The 26255-nt window shown below is 45.8% G+C and overlaps 1 pseudogene; it reads left to right on the top strand.

The window, feature by feature from the left end:
* LOC149325424 (solute carrier family 41 member 3-like) overlaps positions 1 to 26255 on the top strand; it is a 64939-nt pseudogene that overhangs the window by 854 nt on the left and 37830 nt on the right.

Here is a 26255-nt window from a genome sequence, read left to right as displayed (position 1 = left end):
TTGCATACCATGCTGTAGACCTTTGGAATGAGGACGGAAGGCATTATAGATATAGCAGTGTTGTTCCTCTTTGGTACGAGAGCAATTAGTGCTCTAAAAAAATTTAGAACCTCTTGGACTTGATACGCTTTGGGCGTGCAGGTGGCTGAGGGAGTTCAGCATAGAACCATTGACATTGGATGCACGAGGAGGCTCTTACTGCAGGAAGCTATTCGTGCTTAATCGAGCTCAGCTCGTTGTTGGTCGTGAAACGGGAGATTTTGAAAACTTGTTGAACGTCTTGCTACTATCAAGCTAACCGCTGCTCAGCGTCAAGGGCGTCTGTCACTGCGGGCGTATAGTTAACGGGCTTGGCGAAGGAACAGAATTTGATTATGAAGACATGCAGTTTATAAAACGCAACGCAAACAAAAAAAGGCTGGAGGTGGAATTTTCCGAAGTGAAAAAGCTCGCCGTCACCTGGGTCGCACATTTAAACGAGGAAGATAAAAACCACATGTGTGACCATGCCCGTGCTGCAATGACTACAGAGTCCCGCAATTCGTTTGGAATTCCTAATCACTCATGGCATGCCACGTGGTTAAGGTAACCAGGCTCCTATTTCGGCATGTTTGAACCGCGCGCGATTCACTGAGGAGGTAACCTCTAAACCACACAGGCTTCAAAAAAAATTCAGGGGGCACTTTGACTGTCTAAAGTTTGTAGAGGCGGAAGCGTTTTCCGCACCACCTTCGCTGTTTCTGTGGCACTGGTGGCGTCACATATAATTGAGTACTAATTACTAAGTGATGACAAATCACTAATCAATGGTTAATTACTGATTAATGCCTGAAAACTAATTAACTGCTAATTAATGACGCTTAAGCTTCGCCTTTAGGAGTGGAACGCGACAGCGCGTTGTAGCGCTGCCAGGGAGTCCACGGAAAGCCACCACCCGTTCGGCGCGATGGCTTGCCCTTTGAACGCAACGCTTTTTGAGGAAAGGAAATGGCGCAGTAATTCTCCGTCATCTCGGTGGACACCTGAACCGCACCATAGAGGAAGGGAGGAAGTGGGAGTGAAAGAAGATAGATAAAGAGGAGCCATAATGAAGAAAATGAAAATTGTATTTGAGGAAAGGAAATTACCCAGTAACTGTCTCACAAAATTCAGGGGGGCACTTTTTTGACCTGAAGTGTGGTCACTGATGTGTCGTTAAGATGTTAAGCTTCGCCCCTAAGAGTGGAACGCGACAGCGTCTTGCAACGCTGCCAAGGAGTCCATAGAACGCCATCGCCCATTCGGTTCTACGCCTCGCTCGTCGGTAAATTGGTTTTTGAGGAAAGGAAATGTATGTGTCTCTCATTTGTCGGTGGACACCTAAACCTCGCCGGAAGGGAATGGAGGAGGATGAGAGTGAGTGAAGACACCGTATTCACTAGACGCGCCTTTGTTCATTCCAAACCATCGAGCTGGCATGGCGGAGTGGATAGCATGCTCGTCTCTCACGCCGAAGACCGGGGTTCGATTCTTGACCTCGACCAATTTCTTAATCGTTTTTATTTATTTATATGGCCTGACTAGTAAAGCTAATTAGGCTAATTGGGTAATTAAGCAATTAACTAAGCTCAGTCCCACTTACTTGGAGCAGCACTATGCGATACTAGCCAAAGTACAATTGGCCCCGTTTGAAATTCGCGCACTGTGACGTCACGACCGTTTCCACCAATTGAAAAGCGTGACATTTTCTGTCGACAACTGCTGCTTACAACGATGAGACATTAAAGGCTTCCGCCTTAAAAAGAAATTGATCGATGCTAATGAATAACTCATGGCCATAAGTGCGGGCGGAGCAGATGGAGCATGCCTGGCACAGATACTGAGGCACCCCGTCGCGTTCTTTTTAATTGGAATTAGGCACTGCCGAACCGTCCATTTCAAGACATCAGTGAGAACAACCGAGACATCCTTGATGCGTGATGAGCGCACAGTTTTATCAGGTGACGTTGTTATTGAAAGAACCTTTGAATTTTCACGTGTATACCCACCCACATTGTATCCGTGCGCCTGTTTACCCAGCGACTTGCTTAATATACCTCGTGGCAGAGCTCGTCGGCCCCGGAAATGATGAAATCTTGAAAATCAAAACCAATGCTTGTGAGGCGACTCCAGTTATTGTTCCCCTTGCTGAGAGGTTTACTGGGGATCTCAAAAGAATTTTCAATTCCCCTCAGCGCACTAAACGCTTTGTCGTGTGTTTCTTCTTTTCGTGTGTTTTGTGTGGGCTGTGGCGAATTGAAGCATATACAACCAACTAGCCGAGCAGTTCATCATGATTTGAGTAGAATACACACTGATAACAGTGGCCACCTTTGTCTACGATGGGCACAACGCGCTCCACCTTGCCAGAAAATGCAGCCGTATTATCGCGCTTTTGTGACGAGATGCTTCCTTTCAACCACCAATAAGCGGAAGATGGTTCAGTGAGGTGCCCCTACGCCCTGGTCACTTCTTCTTGCTGCTGTGGTCGCCGAATAGTAAACCCTTGTAGCTGTGAGCGCCGTGACATATCCACGAAAGCTGTGTCTTTTCCCTTCGGCAATTACTCCAAAAGCTTCGTACTCTTACCCCGAAGCAAATGTATGATTAGCAACTAGCTAGGAGCCGTCAGCACTGACAACGTGTTACTTGTCTAAGGCAATGAAATATATGTTGCTAAGAACGCGGGCCGAGGGTAGCAGTGAGCGCTTCGAAAATACAGGAGGCAGGTACCAAGGACGGGAATTTTTTCTCATCTTCGAATCAAACCTCCTGATCTCTAGAATTGTTAAGCTAGGGTAATGAATTACCAAAACCCAAAGCACACAGACGTGTGCATGTTTCGTTCATGCAATTATGGAAAATTCTTACATTTTCTTGTTTGAAAGCGACAACCACGAGCAACTTCCAGTTAATGTTGCGCCAAGCTATTTTTGTGTTGTGTTCTTCTACTGTCTTCTAACTTCTTGTGTTCAATTTTACAGTTTACAGAACTCAGTAACATGTAGCGTAAATGTTCTAGGGACGTCTCTTGCACACTTGCGAGAGATGGGGCTATACATTTCTTTATATACTGATGCGGTCGCCAATATTTAGACAGATGCAAAGAAGGTATATACTTCAAGTATGCAAAATGGCACGCATGCAACACCTCTGCATCATATTTTAGACAGCAAATCACTGAAAAATGCAAGCTGATCGTGTCATTTCGTCACCAGGAGCACAAATCACTCTCATGCATTATTTGACGCAATGCAGTCAAGCAAGTCACAATCATTCAGTCCTGTTGCAGTTGCTAGGAAAAGAAGTGAGTTCAGAATGGAACACATTGTTTTTTACCAACACCACACGGTTGTCCGAAACGGACATCTGACACCACCCACAAGGTGCCCTAAGAGACATTTCTGGCTGCTCTAGGCACCCACTGTCAACGGCGTGTAATACTTTACCGTGACTGCAAGTGACTCTAATACTCTACAGTCGGCCTGTGATGCAAGCGGAGAAGCTCACGCATTTTCTACGGAGATCCAGTTCTTCGCGTGCCTCACACCCTTCGTTGACCACATGTCTGTCCAAAGGCAGTTAGGCCAGAGCCAACAAGTAGAACTGTGGCTAGTATGGCAAAAGCAGTGCGCACGTATCACGCAAGAACGCAGCAGTAGGATAAAAAGTAACCGACATTTCAGATTGACATCAAAGGTTTAAGAACGAGGGAAAGGCATCGAAGTTGAATTCACTCGATGACGAGCACTTCTAAGGCCGACAACTCTTTTAAGTATTACCATTAGGCTCCTTAATTATTAAGAGGCGTATAGCCCACCGTATGTAGTAACCATATCAGTGTTTAGAATTTCGAAAACGGGGTTACCCCTGGCGCTGTGGCCCAACAAATTTTGGTTATTTTGACGAGTTTCGTCCACTGGCGAGGTTGCTTTGCCCTAAAGTTTCTTCAAAGAGCATCTGTTTCGGCGTGATGTAGCCAAATTTTTTGGAACTACAGCGGCGAGGGTAAGCGTGCTTTCAAAATTCTAAAATCTGGTGTGAATATTACCTGCCGTGGACTACAGGCCTCTCAATAATTAAGGAGCCTAAGAGCAATAGTAAACAGTTAACTATTCAATATTAGCTAACCATCTTGCTAGTTAGCACGTCTTAACTGTATTCTGATTTCTTACAATGCTCTGCCGTAAAAAGCGGTCTTCTAATTATTCAAAAAAGACTAAAAAATTGTATACAATCTTAGGCGAAACACTCTGTGTGTGTGTGCGCGCTTGTGTGTGTGTGTGCGTGTGCGTGTGCTTCCGCGTGCGCGTGCGTGTGTGTGTGTGTGTGTGTGTGTGTGTGTGTGTGTGTGTGTGTGTGTGTGTGGCTATTTATTGATTTACATAACAAGTGTGAACGTTCTGCACATTTTTCCTGTGGGTCTCTGTGTCTGTGGTTCGTCCCGTGTTTGCGCAACCTTCACGTGTGTGTGTGTGTGTGTGTGTGTGTGTGTGTGTGTGTGTGTGTGTGTGTGTGTGTGTGTGTGTGTGTGTGTGTGTGTGTGTGTGTGTGTGTGTGTGTGTGTGAGAGAGCGTGTGTGTGAGAGTGTGAGTGTGTGCGTGCGTGAGTGTGTGTGTGTGTGTTTGTGTGTGTGTGAGAGAGAGTTCGTGGTTATTTCTCGATTTACATAACAAGTGTGAACGTTCTGTACATTTTTTTCTGTGTGCGTCCCTGTGTGTCCTTGTGGTTCATCCCGTGTTTGCGCAACCTTCACCTAAACAGAAACATGTACCAACTGGGCCCAACCGAAGTTTTACTGAATTTAATGAACATATCTTTTTCAAGTTATGTTTTAGTATAATTTAATATTGTCATTCCGTCTACACTGAATTTATTTTCTGTGTGGACAAATTTGGCATGGAAAATATTGAAAACAATAATTTTGGTGCGACCTTTTAATGCATAATTGAGAACGGCATTACTTGTACCGTGTGTGAACCTTTTGCCTTCGTTACAGCTTTTGATGGCCGAAATGGATTTTTTTCTCAGTATTGAAGCAAAACGCAGAGTTCGCTCGTTGTTAACGCAGTCATAACACAAAGAGCATTGTATGAAATCTCTTGGTCATTGCTGAGTGCTAATGCTGGGTGTCCTGTTTTGTGTGCTTTCCCGTTTCAAGCTGCAGCGCTAATCGCGGGTATTTCTCTATTAACCAGAGCAGCTCTGTTTGCACCTATTTTTACTGCTTCACGCTTCCGCCTCTCTCACTCCTACTGTCATTAGCGATGATATTCGAGACTTATTCAGCCTCTACCCTTCGTCTTGCTGCGTTCCAGGACTGGGAAGTGTACATGCACGTACGAGGGCTGTTCATCCTTATTCCGCCCCTGCTGGGACTCAATGGCAACCTGGAGCAGACGCTGGTCGCCAGGCTGAGCACGCAGGTGAGCTCGCCTCCTCCCTCTGTTAGCCTTCTTTCCGACATCATTGAGTTCATCAGAGGCTGGAGTAGCATTGGAATCGTTCTCCACATCGATGCAGGTGAGGATTGCGCTTTTATCTCGTCTGCTTAACTTGCGTGCTTACTCTAGGCCGCCACCGCAGTAAAGGTTCCCAAATCAATTCTGCATCTGAGTTATGACGATGATATCCACTGCCCTGTTTTCCTGCCGGCATAACTGTGCCGGAAAAATCGCAATGCTTCGTTCGGAGTTTCTTAGAGAGCATCGCAAAAAAATTAAAACTAGTAGCGTAGGAAGAGCTTTGAGCAGTATTGAAATAGGTAGATTCAATAGAGCATATTATTAACTCCCTTGTTACATCAGAGTCTGCTAGTACTCTGCTGAAAAAGAATGCTGAAACTTAAACTTACTCGCCTGGAAACACTGCGGCGCAGACGGCAACTAATGTAATGGTGTAAGACGGCAGGCGGGTGTAATGCGCAGCAGGTCACTCATTTATAATTACTGCAAACACGCAGTCAAGTTATGGTCGCTTGATGAGACACCCACTTAATGACAACTTGAGTGAGATATGTTACAGAGACAGCATTTTTTACGGTAAATGGCTTCGGCATCGGCGTAGTATTTAGTGGTGCAAAAACTCCCGCAGACACCCCCCTGTCATTGTGAATTTTATTCGGGTAGGAAAAGAAAAACGCAGGGGGAGCGGGAGGGAAATGTTGTCGGTATAGTTCTTTTTGTTTCCATGCGGTTCAGCCTGGCGCTTAAAGACCGTAGTGTGGCTTCTCTAAAGGGCCATAAATTGCGGAGACAGGGGGTTGCTACCACTTTCGTATATTTTTTTATGAATACTCTAAGCTCTGTTGGGCATAACATGACGTCTGTACGCACTGGCTGTACCGTCACAAAACAAGAAAACGCCACTATATTGAACTCATCTCTCGGTGTGTACTAGTTTTAGCGCTTCATAAGGTTGGTTTTGTAGAAACGAAATGTGCAGCAACGGTCTCGCGTCTCGGTGGTCTGCTCAACCACGCCGGGAGAGAAAGGAGTGAAATGCGCTGAATGAGCGTTTGATACCAACATGTCCAGGCAGAATTTTGTGGTCATCAGTTGGCGCTTACTTCGCTGAGAGCGGCTCGCTTTAGGGAGTGACAACGGTTGAGAGAGAAAGAAGCTCCAGCATCCACGCTTTGAAAGAACCAACTGTGGTTACAATTCGCTTTTTTCGTTCATTCATTCGGCTAAGCTCACAACTATGAGCCCAGTGTTGACCAAATGTTTAGGGGAATCCCCCAAGGTGGAGTAAATTTGTAATAAGGGAGTAATTACTCATTGGCATCCACCCAAGCGCAGCCATACGGCTACAAAGGAAAACTATACAGCTTTCTCAGAAACTTCGCAGTTAAAGAAAAATTCGTTCTGGTCCGGGGTTCGAACCCGGGACCACCGCTACACCGGAGCAGTCGCTCTACCAACTGAGCTAACCGGGACGGCAAGCTTATGGTAGGGCGAGAGCGAATTGATCAATAACTCGAAGTGGGAACAGTGTTGACCAAATGTTTAGGGGAATCCCCCAAGGTGGAGTAAATTTGTAATAAGGGAGTAATTACTCATTCGCATCCACCCAAGCGCAGCCATACGGCTACAAAGGAAAGCTATACAGCTTTCTCAGAAACCTCGCAGTTAAAGAAAAATTCGTTCTGGTCCGGGGTTCGAACCCGGGACCACCGCTACACCGGAGCAGTCGCTCTACCAACTGAGCTAACCGGGACGGCGAGAGCGAATTGATCAATAACTCGAAGTGGGAACAGTGTTGACCAAATGTTTAGGGGAATCCCCCAAGGTGGAGTAAATTTGTAATAAGGGAGTAATTACTGAGAAAGCTGTATAGCTTTCCTTTGTAGCCGTATGGCTGCGCTTGGGTGTATGCCAATGAGTAATTACTCCCTTATAACTATGAGCCCAGCATCTCTGTTTTTTATAATCCAGGGATTAAGGGTTTGCTTCCAGCACTTGTCATGCTCTGTGACCGCCCGGCTTTAGAGCACTGTCTGCTCACAATTATTAGCCAATGAGACAATTGTTTAGTTAAAACCAAAGAAAAATGCGCCAGGCAGATGCGCAGTGCTTTAACAGCAACGATAGAACTCCTACCCATGTTCAAAGTGATAATAAGAAGTACGTTTCGTTTTCCTCCCAGGCGAATTTGGGCAATCTCAACCGGCTCGCTGACCAACTACCCATGATATCTGCAAACATTGCCCTCCTGCAAGTAAGGATTACAAGTTCACTTATCTTGACTTACGTGCTAACGTTAGTGAAAGGTACAAAACATTGCCGAGCCCAAACAGTAGATTCGATGCGAAACTTCACTGTTCATATATTTCGGAGCTAGCGACGCAGGCTGTATTTCTACCCTAAGTGGATTGTGCTCAGCACGTGTGCAGGTTTTTATATTTTTGTCTCCTCACAGCCACCGGTAGATACACAGGCCATAGTAGCGATGCGGCGGTTCATTGCGGACAGGAACCTTGTAACCTGTAGAAGTGCACACAGCTGTGTAACGCTTATACTTTTTCTTTAAAAATAACCCAACTACCAGAAGCTAGCAAAAAATAGTACACAACACCTCAGAGCCTGGATCTAGGACGGCCTGTGCATAGTAAGCTAATTCGCGACTCTTTCCAAGCGGTGACATGTACTCTTTATAAAACAGTAATGCCTCTAGCAACACTGTACTGACTCAAAAGGAAAGCACTCGAAACAAAAGTAGAACGAACTTCCAGCGTCCTTTGTCCTGCATTCTGGGCACATCATTGCTTCTGTGTGGGCGTCTTCTTGTCCAGCATGCAGCGACTAACACCAGAGAACGCAGTTTGAATGTATGTCTTGGCACTGAGCATCGTTTATGTCATCTGTCATCGTTCAAAAGTGAGCCATTAATGTACGCGTTCATTATGATTCATAAAGTTCCTTTCAGACATGCACAAAGTGACCCAAAAGTAGTTCTTTCAAATTTGTTCTTTTATGCGAAGCATATTATTAGAGCTACACTACAGCCCGTCGAGCGCGGCGGTGGAGCTACCATTGACCTTTAGCGTGACCACGTGAAACTACGTGACAACATGACGTCACAGCAGAGGAGAGATGGCCTGCCGGCTCGCGCGGTCGGCCGCGGCGGTGGAGGCTCCACATCAGAGGCGCTGCAGCTGACCACGTGACGCTACAGCAGCGGTATAAAGCTGAGCTTGCCTCGCTCTCCGGGCACTTACGAGGCGGCCAGGTGTTGGGATGCCGCCTAGAAGCAGGGCTGATTTGAACGAGAAGCGAAAGCTTCAGCGTGCCACAGAGACCGATGAAGAGCGGGATGAACGTCAACCAAGGAAAGCCATGTATTACCAAGCCTAGCCATCAATATGCTTCGCATCTGACTAGGCTTAACCTTAGCTAAGCCTCAGCCATTTTTGTTAGAGTACTACCGCAAATTTTTTTTTTCACATCGCGTCATTGACTGTAGAGAGCGAACAATTTCCCTGCTCCTTCGTATTTAACTTGAGGCAATTAAATAACCATCCTCTTAAAACAGCCCGGTCTTTTGACAGTGCCTGTGCACTGAGCTCGAGCTTCAGGGCTCTGCGTGCCCTTTGCACGTACAGTATTTGCCAAAAGTAACCAGGATGCATGGTTTAATTCTCATTCGTATAGTAGAGCTCTTATGGCTTTCTTAAAGGTAAAAAAGTCCTTTGAAGGTGAGGACAAGGGTTTTTCTTACCATACAGTGATTTAGAGCTTGAGGGCTGGGATAATAGCCTTAATATACGACTTAGAAGAAAAAAACGTGCAGCATGGTTACTTTTGACAGACTGTACTTTACATGCACTTTACACGCACGGAAAGTGCACAAATGCAGTTACGTTGGTCCTAGAAGTCCGATGTATGGGCGATGCCTCGCAGTGCCAGTCGACGGTGGCGACCATGGCGGCCTGTACGCTGGCGCTGTTGAAGGGATTGGCGCTGAACCACGACATGGATCTGACCAACGTCGGCATCCTCTTCGCCGGTGCGCTCGCTGCTGTGAACACCGCCAGCCTGCTTCTCAGTTGGGTGGCGCACGGTTTGTTTGATTCCGGATATGCGAACGCAAAGAAGATGCGAAAGTGCGTAGACACACACGGAGGCTTACAAAAGTCAGATTTACTATTCAATTTTGAAAACTATCGAGCGATGCCTGAAAAAATGTTGCATCGGTAGACGACATCAAAGGTGCAGCAACATCCATCCAGCCATCCAACATCCACCTTTTTTGGCTGCCGCCGCGGCGGCTCAGCGGTTATGGTGCTCGGCTGCTGACCCAAAAGACGTGGGTTCGATCCCGGCCGCGGCGGCTAGAATTTCTTTGGAGGAGAAATTCTAGAGGCCCATGTACTGTGCGATGTCAGGGCACGTTAAAGAACCCCAGGTGGTCGAAATTTCCGGAGCCTTCCACTACGGCGTCTCTCATAGCCTCAGTCGCTTTGGGACGTTAAACCCCATAAACCAAACCAAGCCTTTTTCTGCTAGCCAAAGAGAATGTGGTGATCGTAGGCCCGTCACAAATGACGGGGATGCCGGGTAGCTAATCTTCTCGATTTACGTATTGGCACCTATAACATCCTTGGTGAAGTGTATAGTGAACAAGGAAGCGTTCTTGGTGAAGGTGAGCTGTGTTTTTAAGTTTTCTTGACCGGCAATGTGTTCTGAAATATCGAACGTCAAAAATACCCATTTGAAAGCCCGTTGTGGTCGGATTCCTGGATTACAAAATTATCGATTGGCGTCTCTCGCAATTCTTATGCGACCGATACAGGCGAAGGTGGTGTGTTTGATAGTGTACAAGTTAGCTTCGTTTAGGCGACGGTACCACGTATCGTGTAGCGACGCCATTTTGCAATTATCTAATGCGAGAAAACCAACTCAACGGGCATTAAATGTGTGTTTTTGAGATGCGATAGTTAGAACCACATCGCCAATTAAGAAAATTTGGAAGGAGTGCTAACTTTCGATGGTGACGGCCATGCCATCAATTTTGCTGTATAACTTTTCCCTCCAAAATCAAGAATAAAAAGGATATTTATTTTAACCTAATTATTCGTCTAATTATAAGTCCAATTGAGGTACACCCCCCCGTAAAAAAATGCACGGCCCAAGAAGTCTGCTTGTGAGGGCTGCTGCATGCCTCTTTATGCATCCTCAGCGACCGTAGCCTCTCGAAAGAGGAATGGCATCGCGTAATCAATCCTATCAAGCTGTGGACTGCTAGATATGCTAGGAAGCTCCGCTGAACACAGAAGCAAACCGCTTGGGCTGTATACTTTTGACGGGGGCTGTACATTATTTACGCCTTGCTGTAAAATCCACCAGATCGCACCGACTTATCTCTCGCGGCGTTGCAAATGAAAATTCTTAAAGGTTAAAAGGAATAAACCTCCATACACTGAGTTTCGGGCGCGGGTGACCGGTCTAGTTCGTGATTCATGGCTGCGAAAAACGGAAAAAAACGAAACCTTTACGACAAGAGCGGACAAACGGCGCGTTGAGTTTCTCCTTTTCCTGATCCTTGACTTAAAATTTACGTTGTATTTCATTCTTCGCTGCTATTAATGGCGAGGTTTCTCGGAAAGATAAGCTTTCGAGGGGTCCCTTTTTAGCAATACTTGTCTTAATCACGTTGAGTCACCGTCGGCATCAAAGAGAGTGCGCTCACCAGGTGGCTTACGCGTATCATCATTGTGCAACTTTATCGAAGTGTTATCTCGCTCAGCACTTTGAAGCAGTGTCGTCAGGCTGCCTTAGAAGAGGTGCTTTCAGGGGCTATGGTGCAGTTTTAAACCACTTTTGTCACTTGATTTCCACTCAAAAGTGTTTTTTCTTGGTTGTATAAACGGTAAAAATTAACACTTTCGCGTGAAGGTTGAAGAAATAAGCGTGTGGTTCTCCCAAACATCGCTTAGATCTCTATTTTACTAATGATTCAGTTTCATTTCGCATGAGTCCGATCTGAACGTCGTAGTTGCAGTATTGTTTGGCTGCGGTTGACGAGAATTTGGGCAATACAATGCACGCCACATATGACCTGTAACGTATGCTTGGTGGTGCACATCAGCTGTTATATCGCCATATCAAGCGTGAAATTCTGACCTTGTTTTAAGGGAAATCGTTGCTGTAACGTTCTCTAGGGCTTGATGTTAATGAAAGAATAACTGGACAATAGTGAGGCTACGTTCGGCTAGAAGCCTGGTAAATTTACGAGACTGCGGTTTTGTCGCCGTGCATAAGCTGCTGGAGAGGGAAGCTTAGGCGCTCACGGTGCACGGACGCGTGTGTTGCGCAGGCCTGCTGATGTCCTCCGTGGTGGTTCTCACAGCCAAGTACCGCAAGAACCCCGGCCACATAGCGCCGGCCATCGCCGCCTCGTTCGGCGACCTCACCACCCTGCTCCTGCTCTCCTTGTTCGCCTCCTTCCTGATGCGACACCCGTGTACGCCTCAGTTCGTGCGCTTCTCTGTGTCAGCGCTTTTCTTTGAGCGAAAAACACCTGCAGCTGCTGCGCGTTCACAGAATCATGCCGAAAAAGAAATTGCTTGCAGTGCACTGCGACCGCATGACGTGAATGAAAACGAGATCCCTGTATCGCCGAGCCGCAGCAGTGGCTCACTGGTTATGGTGCTCGGCTCCTGACTCGAAACATGTGGGGTCGATCCTGGTCGCGATGATCTCATTTCAATGAAGGTGAAATGCGAGAGCACCGCGTTCTGTGCCGAGTTGACCGGAGCCTTCCAATGCGGTGTCTCTGACATCCTGAGCCGCTTTGGCACTTCGAGCGCCTTAGGTCAAATCCTCCAATGTTATTCTTTTTTTTTTTGCAAATTTGTGCGTTGTGACTGACGTACCGAGTGGGCTGTTTTGAGTGGATTTCTTAGGAAAGGTAATTCACGTTAGATGAGAAGAGGACGAGCTCCACAGGTCGAGCCAGTCCGCGCGGCACCTCTCGCTGGTCTCGTTACCTTGGAGGTATTGGCGCGAGAATGATGCGAATTAAAGGTCCTGTCACTCTAAAAGCAATTCCAAAGCTTCCAAACTTTTCGCCTACCCTAGGGCCGGTGCATACAGTTATTCCAAGCCTTTCAAATATCAATTAAAAATTTCACTTCCATTTACGACATACAGTACACTTAAAAAGGGCATTTATTCGTGGATATAATGCTTGAAAACTGGGCAGATAAACATTCGTAGCCTGAGCACACTGGCTAATTGATATAAAAATGAAAAATTGAGCAAAATATATGCATAGACTTGGCTGGTGCAACCCAGAAGCTAAATCGTTCCATTTGATGAAGCAAGAACTCTCTGAGTAGCCAGATAGATTTTAGCGTTCTGATTAAACGCCACGGTTTGGAATTCAAGCTGAGGCCAGGATTTGATACTGTCTGTGCTTAGAAACGCTCCTATACACATGCATATCGGATTTATTATCGTAGCTGGAGACATTGTGCTACGTGGTAGTACACTGAAAGTATTAGACATGTGAACCATTTTTATATTTTCTCAACGGAAATATTTTTAGCTTTAGGAAAAGTTATACTTCCTACTTGAAGTTATGTTTACAAAGAAAGAAGGTGGATCTGCTTGCAGTCTGCTAAAAGGCAGAATAACGTATTCCTTTTTCGCGCTTGACTACAGGATGACCCTGCGGCCTGAGCCTTAATCTCGTGCTTGGGAGATGCGGGATTTGATACCCATCGCCGCCGGGCACCCACCGGCTTCTTTTAGATGCAAGCTTTCTTTTGGCCTGCTTCTTGGCCTCTCTCGGGTGCAGTATTTATAAAGGGCCTAGATTCCACCTGAAGTGTTTCAAAGACCTTTTGCCACAGTGGTTTCTGGCCTAGCTGGACTGCGCACCCCACGCTCTTTTCATTTCGGATAAGAACTTCCGAAAATTTCCCTCCTGTATGGCATTTCAGCCCCACAGTTTTATTGCAGCGTACAGCCCTCCTTAACAATAGAAAATTATACGAAATTTCACTCGTCCGTATATTCCTGACAGGCTTTAATTCCATATTCAAATTCGTCCTCACTGCGCATCAGGACCTAAGCGGGCAGTTATTGTGTTCCTGCGCTGTTTCGCCCACCGCCACATCTAGTAACGTTTATAGTTAGATAGCTCCGCTAAAGTGCCCACCACAATCATCAACATTCAACGATAGGTCATATTTTGAATTACAACTCACTGCCGATGTAAGATGTGCGTGTGGCGGCTGTGTGCGCCAGCCGTGCCAGTTGTGTGGAAGTCAGCGCATCCTATGCTACTTTGTGGTACAGTGTTTCAAAGTAATGATGTAACGTCTTTGTTTTAAAAGATCGGTTAACTTTTGTCGCGGTACTTTCGTTGTGTCAAGCGTCGTGTTCACGGCGGCGCAACGCAGACCTGACGCCGGCGGTGATCCTGAGCTGCGTAGTGCTGCTGCCGATGTGGGTTACTCTGGCCAGCCGGAACAGCGTCTCCCGAGAGGTGCTGCGTGTTGGCTGGCTCCCCATCATCGTCGCCCTCACCGTCTCCAGGTACGCGCGGTAACACCGGAGGAAGCGAAAAGGAAGAACTACTGACGATATTGTTACGGTAATACCGTAACATCCCCGTAACAATATGTTTAATCAGATCGGCTGCTCTAGAAGTGTACCCACTCCCCTCTGTAATGCTCCCACCCTTAGAGTATCAATGAATAAATTGAATTGAATTGAATTGAAATTTATTCCACAACAAAAAGATGCTGCGAGGAGGACAGGAGAAAAGCTGTGTGAACAGCTTGAAAAGCCCTGACCCCCCAACACACGGGGTAGGACAGAAGCGTGCGGCAAGAGAACACAGTCGGATATGGCAACATCGTTGAAAAAGTTAGTATAAAACAGGCAAGAAGAACTAGAAAATCATATCACAACATTATACAAACAATAAACGCAGTTCTTTTGGTGTTATATCTGATATGTCAATGTTAGCATCCTTTATCATGTGATTCAGAAGTGTAGGCAATTTAAATTTTATCATTTGATTTCCATAATTGGTTCTGCATTTTGGAACATACCACATCTCAGGATGGCGCACATTATAAGCAGAAATGTTTTTCTCTAGCCTTGCTAGGCTAGTGATGGCATCATTATTTTTTATTAAACTGAGTTTATATAAGCCGCACAGTCTGTGATCGTTCATCGATGAAACTTGTATTATGTGGTACTTCTTGAATAGGCCTGCTGTGTGGAAGCGATATGGAACTTTACAGGCGAGGCGTAAAGCCCTTTTTTGCAAGACAGTAAGTTTGCTAATGTTTCCAGCTGTTGTTGTTGCCCATACAGAAAACGCGTAATTTAATAAAGAGGAAAATAAAGAGTTATATATGAGCATGTTAACAGGTATCGGAAAATTGTAGCAGTAACGGCGCATAACGCCAGCTGTCCTGGATAGCTTACCAACGATATAGTTTACGTGATCATCCCATGTCATGTTTTCTGAGAAATACACGCCCAGTGATTTAAAGCTCTTTACCACTTCAATTTCAGTGTTATTTAAGAAAATGGAAGGTCGCTGGACATGTGTGTGTCGGGGGTGAAATAAAATAGCCTTCGTTTTATTAATGTTTAGCTTTAGGCAGTTAATTTGAGCCCAGGCATTAATCTCGGACAACGTTCTATTCGCTCGGATACCTAGATCAACACACGATTTGCCTGAAAAGAATAAACTTGTGTCGTCAGCATAGATTATGTAATGTGCCGTTGCATCAACGCGAACTATCTCGTTAATACAAAGAATGAAAAGAAACGGTCCCAGGATGCTTCCCTGTGGGACACCTGTTTTGATTGACTTTGATGTGGAGTGTTTTCCTTCAATGACGACAAACTGAGTACGGTATTGTAAGTAAGACGATATTAATTGATGCGAAATGCCTCTTATGTCGTAGTGATCGAGTTTTTGTAGGAGAATTTCATGATTAATGAGGTCAAAGGCTTTGGAAAAGTCCAGAAACAGCCCAAGTGCCATATTTTTACACTCAAAGTTTTCGAGAATGAACTCCTTTTGGGCCAGCAGTGCGAGTTCCGTAGATTTGTTCCTGCGGAAGCCAAACTGAGCAGACGTTATTAAGTTGTAACGTTCAGTGAAAGAGGTCATGCGTTTCAGATTTATTTTCTCTAAACCTTTGGAGAATACAGGTAAAACGGATATGGGGCGGTAGTTTGACATGTCATTTCTATTTCCCTTCTTAAACACAACTGTCACTTTTGCTCGCTGCATTTTTTGAGGAAAGCATCCTGTGGACAAACACATATTAAAAATGTGGGTAAGACAAGGTGCTAATACATCAATGGAAAATTTTACAGGTTTCACTTGAATATCGTCCGCGTCAGCAGCTTTACTATTGCTTAGGGTTAAAAATGTCGCTACAAGCTCACTATTAGTGACTGGGTCTAAAAATATAGTTGGATTACTTCGCTCCTTCATATATCTTAAATCAGGGTTTCTACTGGTAGCACCACCGATTGATAAAAAGAAGTCATTAAATGCGTCAGCTAACTTAGTGCCTTGAAGTTCTATGCCATCTTTTACGATTGTGGTTACCGCTTCTGAATCATTACCAAATACAGTGTTTAGTGCCTTCCAAACGTTGTTTGTGCGTCCTTGTGTTGCTTCGAACAGGTTAGAGTAATATTGCTTTTTTGCATTACGAAGATGTTTTGTGACTGAATTCCTGTACTTCTTAAACACTTTGAGGGCTTCAAGGGACTTACTCTCTATAAATGCCTTAAACAACTGGTCCCGTTTTTTAATAAGCTTGAGGCACTCTTTATCCACCCAAGGCTTCCTACTTTTCTTACAAATTCTAAACGTCTTGATAGGAAAACACGCAAGGTATACCTTAGAGAACTTGCTCATAAATAACTCATACGCTAAGTTAGGATCGCTCACTGCGAACACATCGTTCCAGTTTTCTCTGCTTAAGCAGTCTCTAAAAGCGGAGAGCGTATCAGGAGTAATGCGTCTGTATGAAAATTCAGAGCGCATTCGTGTAGGCGTGTTAACGACTTGACTGACAAACATAAATATAGGCAAGTGGTCGCTGATATCGTAAATCAAAGTGCCAGCTCTAACAAGGGAAGGATCAATATTGGTGACAAACAGATCTAAAAGTGTAGTTGATTGTGTAGTTATTCGTGTAGGAGACGTTATAAAGTTTTGACAGGAGTGAGAGCATAATAATGAATCTAGTTCTAATTTAACCCTGCTATTCTGTAACATGTCAATGTTCAGATCACCACCTAGAATTAATGTATATTTTCTTTCACTGACAAATTCTAAGAAAGAGTCTAAAAAAGGCAAGAACAGACGAACGTCATTTGAAGGCGGGCGATAACAAACACAAAAAACAGAAGTACCACATCTAATGGCAAGCGTTTCGTAAAAAGGAGTGGTTTGGTTTGGTTTATGGGGTTTAACGTCCCAAAGCGACTGAGGCTATGAGAGACGCCGTAGTGAAGGGCTCCGGAAATTTCGACCACCTGGGGTTCTTTAACGTGCACTGACATCGCACAGTACACGGGCCTCTAGAATTTCTCCTCCAAAGAAATTCCAGCCGCCGCGGCCGGGATCGAACCCGCGTCTTTCGGGTCAGCAGCCGAGCACCATAGCCACTGAGCCACCGCGGCGGCGTAAAAAGGAGTGATACAGCTGAATTCTGACATTAGTTCAGAATCCATCGAGTTAGAGATTAGCATTGCTACGCCACCACCCCTTTTGCCTGTGCGATTCATGTAATAAGATTTATACGTCGGAGGTGTAAACACATCCTCTTCCGAGGCAAACCATGTTTCTGAAAACATCATGACATTAAAGCGTATTTGCGCTTCGCCGAAAAAATAGTCAAGTGCATCCTGCTTATTTCTACCAGACCTCAAGTTAAAATGAACACAACTAAGACAATTCTGAAAACTAGTATCGCAAAAGTATTTAAGGTTTGCAACGTCTACCTGCGCAGTCGAAGGATCAAGCATAATCGGAGCAAAAACAGAGATAAACGGAAGGCTTTTTCAGGTTGAACTATGTCACAGCTTATCAAGGTCAGCCACGCAACGAATGACAACGGCGCCATCACCTTCTCTTCTCCTCACTAGGATCTTGCCATTGCAGTGCCATGAAAATCGGTAGTCATTGTCCTCTGCCCATTCCTTAGCGCGACGGAGCAGCTCTCTGTTTTGGTGTGTCATGTTTTCAGTGATCGAGACTCCAGATGAACCATTTCTGAGGGCTTTACGCTTTTCCAGCCATTTATCTCGAGTTGACTGCTGGGCAAACCTAACAAGAATTCCAGGCGTTTTGTTTGGTTTGGAAGGAAGCCTGTGAATAGCGCCAATGTCATTTGCCGTCAGCTCTGGCAGGTTAACAGTCTTAGCCACAGCATTCAACTTGCACATCAAGTCCTCATTTGGCGTAGCTTGGATGCCATGAACTTCTACGTTCAATTTCCTGCTACGAAATTCCAAATCATTGACAGTCGCTTTCAGTTGGTGAACGTCACTTGAAGTACATACAGCCTCTAATTTGTCTACACGTCTGTTCAAGTTACTAATGTCTTTCTCTTGTTTAACTTGTCGATTCAGGATATCGTCGTACTTCTGGGACAATAACTCGATGGAGTCCTTAATTTCCCCAACCTGAGCAGGCAATCCTGCTAGAGCATCAAGCCTTCGTGTTATATCTGCCAGGCAAACAGTTAGCTCAGAGTCCATGTTCCCTTTGTCCCCACTTTTAGCTTTAGATGGACGGCATGCCACGCATCGCCATGCTCTGCGGCCACTCTCTCCTTTGGCCTTAAATGTTGACTCCGACCAGCCAGAACAACTACCAATATGATAGGAGGACTCACATTCGCTGCACATCAGGAATTGGCCGTCATCTGGCAGGGACTCATTGCAGGACTGGCAAGTGTCTGCCATGACTCGTGGACCAGAAGCCCGAGGTATCACACAGTACAGCAAAGATATATAGAGCACATACCAGTGAGCAAAGCACGGAACACGGTGGCAACGGCGGTAGCAGTAACGCAGCGTTAAGCAACGAGTAAGTGAATTTTACCAACCTGGATAAGCAAAAAAGAGCAGATAAGCCAAGCGTCCTTTCGCCACCGCCACCGCCGCCGCCGCCCGTGTGTCCAGCTGTAATTCCGGCACAGGAAACGCGACAACACTTGGTGGGTGGATCACGGTTTGGATGACGTCAAGCAGGGCGCAGTGTTGCAGCCAGGGCAGCAGTTGCAGGGGAAGTCTGGAGGGTGAAGAAATTTCACGCTGAACAACACGTAGAAAAGGAACCGTTGCCTCGGAAAACAGCAGCAGGCACGACGATTCCAAGGCACGATCAGGCACCTCCTGTCCAGAAGTTGGAAACCCACCTGGATAAGCAAAAAAGAGCAGATAAGCCAAGCGTCCTTTCGCCACCGCCGCCGCCGCCCGTGTGTCCAGCTGTAATTCCGGCACAGGAAACGCGACAACACTTGGTGGGTGGATCACGGGTTGGATGACGTCAAGCAGGGCGCAGTGTTGCAGCCAGGGCAGCAGTTGCAGGGGAAGTCTGGATAAGCAAAAAAGAGCAGATAAGCCAAGCGTCCTTTCGCCACCGCCGCCGCCGCCCGTGTTAGGAAAAATGTTAGGAACTTTTCTGAACTACAAGAGCTCGTTCGAAACGGGTAAGCGCATGATATCGAGGTAGTGTTGAGAAAATGCTGCTCTATCTGGTTTAGTTGAACATCTACTGGCTCAATCTAGTCACAGGAAGGTGCTATGGAAATAAAACTTTGTTTAATCGTTTTAAAGAGCTCATGCTAGCAAAACAAAGAAGAGGTAACCTTCCGTAGCCGGTACAGAGCTTCCATAAAACACCCAGGCCTCCATCCCTGAAACAATTTTCCGTGTGTATTTAAAATGTGGGCTTGAGGTGGTTCTACCCAACTTTTCGCATAGGGTTCCCGATATTAGGGCCAGCTATTGGCGCCACATTAGACACTAGCAACAATCGAAGCCGACACCAAACAAGTTACGTGCACATGGGAGGAGACGGAGCGAAGCGCCTATACTGACAAGGAGGCTACATTACCCACTTTGAGCGGATAATTTTCATAATCATCATCATGATCAACCTTAGTACGCCCACCCCAGGGCAAAGGCCTCCCCCATGTCTCTCCACTCTGTCTTTCGCCAGCTGCAGCCACCGAATCCCCGCAGGCTTAATCTCATCCGCCAACCTATATTTTAGCCACCCACTGCTAAACTTGCCTTCTCTTGGAATCCACCGCGTAATCCTTACGGTGCTGAGGTTATCTTCACATTATATACTCTGTCCAAGCCCACTTCTTTCTCTTGATTTCGACCGGGATATTTTTAGCACGCGTTTATTCCCTAACCAAGCCTGCCCTCTTCCCGTCTGATAACGTTACACCTAAAAGTTTTCTTTCCATAACTCGGTGCGTTGTCCTTAACTTAAGCTGAACCCTCTTTGTTACCCTCCACGTTTCTGACCCATTGGTGAGTTCCGGTAAGACATAGCTGTTCAGTACTTTTCTCGTGAGGGAAATTGATAAACTGCCATTCATGATCTGAGAAAGCCTGCCGTAAGCGCTGCACTTCATTCTTCTAGTTCCTTCTTTCTCATGATCGGGATCCACCGTTACTACCTGCCCTAAGTAGACGTGTTTCCTTCGCCGTTCCAGCACCTCGTGTAATACTTGGCCACAACTTTCTATGAACAAATCACTTTGCCCTCGGCCTTCAGTCCCCTGCAGCTGCAAAGTAACTGACCAAGGCGGCCATCAGACCTGTAAAGCAGCGCAGGGTGCTAAGAATATGTCTCCAGACAAACCTCCTTTGGAAGCTGAATCCGGAAACATTCAACGGTAGAACCTTATCCGCTGACGCTAGCCTAACAGTACGGTCCGAAGAACTAGCTGGCTTCAAATGGGATGTCCTATAAAGCTAAGCGAGGATAAGTGGACAAATGAGGGGTGCGCACGAACGGTGATATCGTATATTGGCGTACGCACAAAAACTAAGTGTTGCCTTTCTCATCAACCAGGATATGTATGGCAGCATACAGGAGTTCTATAGTGTAAACGAGAAGGTGCCAACTATGGTAATTACGCTTAACATGAGGTAGAACCTGAAAGTGGCGCAGGCCTACGCCTCTTCATCCAGCCATGATGACCAGATCGTTGAAAGCTGTGAAGGCGTGGAATGACCAAGGTAAAACCCCAGTACGCTAGCCTTACTGGCGACTTCAATGCGAAGGCAGGCACGAAGCACACCAAAAACCAAGCGGGGGGCAACTATGGCACAGGCTCCCGGACTAGCAGGGGGAGTTATTAGTAGAGTAGACAGAGAGAAATAATTTACGGATCATAAGTACTTTCTTCCGGCAACGACAGAACAGCGAGTGGACGTAGGAGAGCCCCAATGGTGAGACTAAACATGAAATAGACTTCGTACTATGTGCTATGGTTTTGAGGTCAGCGGAAAGGAAAGGTGCGTTGTAGCGATCCCAGAATGGTAAGGTCTCGAATTAGCTTAGATTTTAAAAGGAAATGGAAGATACTAGCGAACTATACGCTAAGGCGAAAGTTGGGCAAGTTGGATGTGGTTCATAACGTTCAAAGTGACTTGTATAAATTGAGTATTTAAGCAATAAACCCCGATCACGAGTCCCGTTTCTCGTGTTCCTTTTGCGCTATTTTTTCATCATAAAATATGACTATCAAATGGTTGGTGGTAAGAGAGATAGTAGGGAAATTCAGGATATCGCAACACAACAGATATTGGCCTCTTTCTAAGGAAGACAACACTAATCTTCAAACAACCAACGATAATCTTACGTCAAACAAAAATAGCGCAAGGGCTGAACAGCGACAAGCAAGGATACACACGAGCGCTAACTTTTTTTTTCGAAGCCACGAGCCTGTAAATATACACGACGTGGTGATACATTGCGCAGGCGCAGGAGGACAAACAATTTCAATAGTTTCTAAGATAATCTAGTTCCTTTCGAGCCCAAAAGACGGTTTCGCGATGCACATGTCACCTAAGCAATCTATAGCGTCTGCTTCAATGACTTCACGGGTAAATTTGCTAGGTTCTTGGTGATGACGTTGCACGCTTCATAGATAGGTACGAAATATTCACCGTTTCTGCTGTGTACAACAAGAAAACCACCTCTTTTTTTCTATTACATTGTAATGATCCTCGACAAGGAGTTCGTTAAGGCACCTTCCACTCTGACGTATATAATTCTTTCCGCATGTGAATGCAATACTGTACACAATTGATTCCATATATTCAATGAACTTGGTTGCATGCTTCGTGGTACACCCACCCTTTCTGGCAGAGCCAGGTCTTGTCAACTTGCAGTTTCCGCAGCTTTTCAGAACCTGAAAAAAACAACTTTGCGTTTGACCGTTGTCTAATGATTTTAAAGCGATGGAGCAAGCCGTGAATGTATGGAATAATAGCAACTTTTTGCTTATTTGCTCAAAAAGGAGGTGGAACATCTAGAGGGGAACAGATCTGCCTCAGAAGGATTTGACAACACTTGCAAGGGCATACATAGGAAACCCGGCATGAGTTAGCCTCTGTACTTGTTCAGCAAAACTTGCTGCCATTAGCTGAGAGCAAGACTTCTTTATGACATTAGAGAGGCATAACTTTGCAGTTCCCCTCTTGACAAGTTTGAAGTGCGCATAATCATGTGAGAGCAGTGGGTTGTTGGTGCGTGGCTGATATTTCCAGTAAATCTGGTCGTCCTGGAATAAAAGGTTCATTTAAAGGAACCGGATACTGTCCCCTCATGGCAACTCATGAGTAATGTCTAGAGGCGAGAAGCCTGTGCGTACGAAATTTAGTGTGTTGGTAGCAACTGATTCGGAGGAACCAGAACCGCAGCCAAGGCAGATTAATCGTCAATGCATCTAAAATCCTTTGTCTCTTAAGTAACAAGGGGGCGGCAAAGCGCTCTCAAGTTCGGTTAAGTATAGATCGCCAAGCAGTCGGCGTTGCAAGGCCGTATACATGTCCACTTTTTCTGCAGATATAGCGACCGCTCCCAATGAATAGAAGTGAACTGGAGATAAAGGTTTAAAAGTTCCAAAAAGCCACTGCTAGACATACCCGATGCATTCTGGACGGGAATGGTTCCAAACTTGTCAATGCAGGTTTGAACACAAGGAAGAAAATTAGCTTGCGACAACGAATAACAGAAATCCTTAATATCTATAGAGAAATTTCTTAAACCGTGGAGCATAGGAGTCTTAAGTTATGACAGCTTGGAGTCCTTAAATAGGAAGGGATCCTCGATTTGCAACAGGCTGAGTTTTTCTTAAAGGAAATGAGCAATACACTTTTGCCAGGATTCACTTTCAAAGACAATCGCCCTGAAAGGAACGTTCACCTTGTGTGTTTTACCACAGAAGATGCCAAGGTGATCGCGATTGGACAATTCAATGCCCTTTAAAACTTTTTGTAGCTGCAGCCTGTTACAAAGATTAGTTTTACGCTAAGAAATACATAGCTTCAGGTAAGGCTCGAAAGCATTAGCTACTGCTCTCAGTGCTTTCGCATCGAACAGCCCGTGCGAGATGACAGCAAAACCGTCCTCTTTGTCTACAGGCAGCACACAAAGTTCGTGTTCCTGAAAACCGAAGCAAAGTTTTGTACAGATACCTTCGGAGCTGGGGCTTTTCCATAGATCAAGGTTTCCACACCTTCCGAAACACAGCGTGAGGATTCTTCTGCAGAGGCTCGGTGAGACACCTGTCGTACTCACGGCAGGAGTTCCAACGCAGTCCTGCTCTTGTCTACGGGAAACTTTGGACCCTGTGACAGCACCTGGTGCACGTCCTGCGGTAGGCTCACGCGTTCCAGGGGATGGACGGGGATGTTGGTAGCCCGACAGATCTGGGGAAACGATCCCGAAGCTGTTTGAGCTGAAGCTGCCAAAGGAACTCTGTAGTGCGATCAGTCAGGGCTGAGAGCTCACGAAGCTGCTTCTTTGCTGCATGAAGGACCCCTGCGGTGCTGACCTGTAATTCCAAGAGTCTCCTATGCAGGCGTGCGAGCCGGCATCATTCAGATTTTTTAATCCTCTAAATGCGGGTTCCATGGCCAATAGAAGAAAGGAAGCCTCCAAATAGGGCCCCGAGGCCATCTGGTAGAATCTTGCGGCGTATGCAGAAGGCAAGGGACCTTGCTTTGCAGACTGCACTGGCAATGAAGGAAAGTTTTGTCCTGGGAACACGTAAAACATAAAAGAAAGAGCCGGATGTACCTGAAGTGAAATTTATTAAGGTGGCAGTTTGGGCTCTTTGGGTACAGATGTCAAACAAAATAGCGCAGCGGCAGAACCGCGAAAAGCAAGGATTCACACGAGCGATAAATTCCAACCGTTTGTTGTGAACCGCATGGCAGTGAATATGCACGACAAGGCGATACATTGCGTACGCACAGGAGGACAAACAATTTCAATAGTTTGTCAGATAATCTAGATCCTTTAGAGATTATCCAACAATTGGTTTCGCGCTTTGTTTTCTGCCCTGCGGTTCACAATAAACTGTTGGAAGTTAGCACTGATATGAGTCCTTGCTTGACCCTCTTCTGCTCCTGCACAATTTTTGTTTGACATGTGTTACCAACAAGCCGAAGCTGCCACCTTAATAGATTTAATTTCTTGTACGTGGAGCGCTTTCCTTCATGTTTCACATGATCCTACGGTGACAGTAGCCTTCATTGCCAGTCCAATGTGGAAAGCAAGGTCCCTTGTCTTCTGTTCTGTATGCGCCACAAGATTCTACCAGACGACGTATTAGCCTAGTTTGGAGGCTTCCTGCCTTGTATTGGCCATGGAATCCGCATATGTAAGATTGAAACGCCTGAATGGCTCCGGCTCGCTCACCTATATAGGAGACTCCTGGAAGTACAGGTCAGCACCGCCGTGGTCCCTCCTGCCGCCAGGAAGCAGCTTCGTGAGCTGTCAGCCCTGACTGATTGCACTACAGCGTTCCTTTGAAAAACTTCAGCTCAAGCAGCTTCGTGATCTTCTTCCTCAGAAGTGTCCGGCTTCCAAGCGCCCCGTCCATCTTCTGGAACGCGTGAGCCTACCGCAGGACGTGCACCAGGTGCTGTCACAGGGCCCAAGAGTTTGCCGTGGACAAGAACAGGACTGCGCAGGAACTGCGCAGGGCGTTGTTGCTGTCATGTCCCACGGGCTCTTCAATACAAAAGCTCTGGAAGCAGTCGCTAATGCTTTCGAACCTCCCCTGATGGCTGTCTATTTCTAAGCTGAAAACTAAAGCAAAAGAGCTTTTTAACAGGCTGTAAATACAAAGAGTATTAAAGGGCATAGAATCGTCCAAACTAGATCACCTTGACATCTTCAGTGCTAAAAGGTACAAGATGGACGCTCCTTTCAGGGCGATGGTCTCTGAGAGTGACACATGGCAAAAGTGTATAGCTCTTTTCCGTCAGGAAAAGCTGAGCTTGTTGCAAATTGACGATCCTTTCCTAGTTAAGGGCTCGAATGATGCCATAGCTTAAGCAAAGTCTCCTACGCTCCAGGGTTTAAGAGTTTCTCTGCACATAGTAAGGATTTCTTTTATTCGTTGTCGCAAACTAATTTGCTTTCTTGTCTTGTAACCTGCATTAACAAGTCTCAACTCATTACCTTCCAGAATGCGTCGGGTACGTCTAGCAGTGGCCTTTTGGAGCATTTGAGTCCTTATCTCCAGACCACCTTTATACATTCGGGCGGGTCGTCATATCTGTGGAAAAAGTGGATATGTATAGGTATTTCTTTGCCCCCGTGCTTAGCGATCTATACTTAGCCGAACTTGACAGACCGCTTTGCAGCCGACTTGCTTACTTAAAAGTAACAAAAGGTTTTAGATACGTTGACGACTGTTTAATCTTCCTTGACTCTGATTCTGGTTACTTCGAATCACTTGCCACTAACGCACTAAATTTCGTAGGCGCAGGCTTCTCGCATCTAGTCATTACTCATGATTTATCATCAGGGGACAGTATCCGGTTCCTTGATATGAACCTTTTATTCCAGAACGATCAGATTTACTGGAAATATCAGCCACGCGCCAGCAACCCACTGTTCTCATATGATTCTGCGCACTCCAAACTTTTCAAGAGGGGAATTTGAAAGTTATGCCTCTCTAATTGCATAAAAAGGTCGTGCCCTCAGCTAATGGCCGCAAGTTTTGGTGAACATGTACAGAGGCTAACTGACAACGGGTTTCCTATGCATGTCCTTGCAAATATTTCCGAAATCCTTCTGAAGCAGATCTGTTCTCCTCTAGGTGTCTCATCTCCTCTTTCAACAAATTAGCGAAACGTTGCTATTATTCCAGACATTCACGGCTGTCCCATCGCTTGAAAAAGATTGGACAACGGGCCAAGGTCAAAGTCATTTTTTTTTTCAGTTCTTGTAAAGCTGCGGAAACTCCGCAAGTTGACAAGACCTGGCACTGCGAAAAAGGGTGGATGTACCACGAAGCATGTAACCAAGTTCGTTGAATGCATGGATAATGATGTGTATAGCATTCCATTGACATGCGGAAAAAAATACATAGGTCAGAATGGAAGGTGGTCGAACGAACGCCTTCGCGAGCATCGTTGCAATGTAAAAGAAAAAAGAAGTGGTTTTCTTGATGTACCCAGCAGAAACAC

The sequence above is a fragment of the Amblyomma mixtum genome, chromosome 10 (genome assembly GCF_055824585.1).
Source record: "Amblyomma mixtum isolate Tamu chromosome 10, ASM5582458v1, whole genome shotgun sequence".
NCBI classification, from domain to species: domain Eukaryota; kingdom Metazoa; phylum Arthropoda; class Arachnida; order Ixodida; family Ixodidae; genus Amblyomma; species Amblyomma mixtum.
Note: the sequence above shows the minus strand (reverse complement) of the source record. Positions and strands in the feature narration are given on the sequence as shown.